Below are 282 nucleotides of genomic sequence, written 5' to 3'. Positions count from 1 at the left end.
GCCTGTGCCTGCTCCTGGCTCTGACCCCTGCAGCTCCCTCAGCTTTGCCTGACACGAAGGCCGAGGTCGGTGCTGCTTCTCATGGGCTGTTGGACTCAGCTCCAGCCCGGCCGCTCCTGAGCCCCCACGCTGCAGCCCTGACCCTGGGCAGCCCTTCCAGCACCCACTCGCAGCCAACAGCCAGGGCTGTGGGCTTGGTGCTACAGGCTCCCCTCCTGTGCAGGCTGGCCCTGCCCCATCTGCAGCCAGAGAGCGGGCAGGCTACCTGCTGGCTCCCCCTCC

Source organism: Cariama cristata, unplaced genomic scaffold (assembly GCF_000690535.1).
Source record: "Cariama cristata isolate BGI_N322 unplaced genomic scaffold, ASM69053v1 scaffold29963, whole genome shotgun sequence".
Classification (NCBI taxonomy): Eukaryota; Metazoa; Chordata; class Aves; order Cariamiformes; family Cariamidae; genus Cariama; species Cariama cristata.
Note: the sequence above shows the minus strand (reverse complement) of the source record.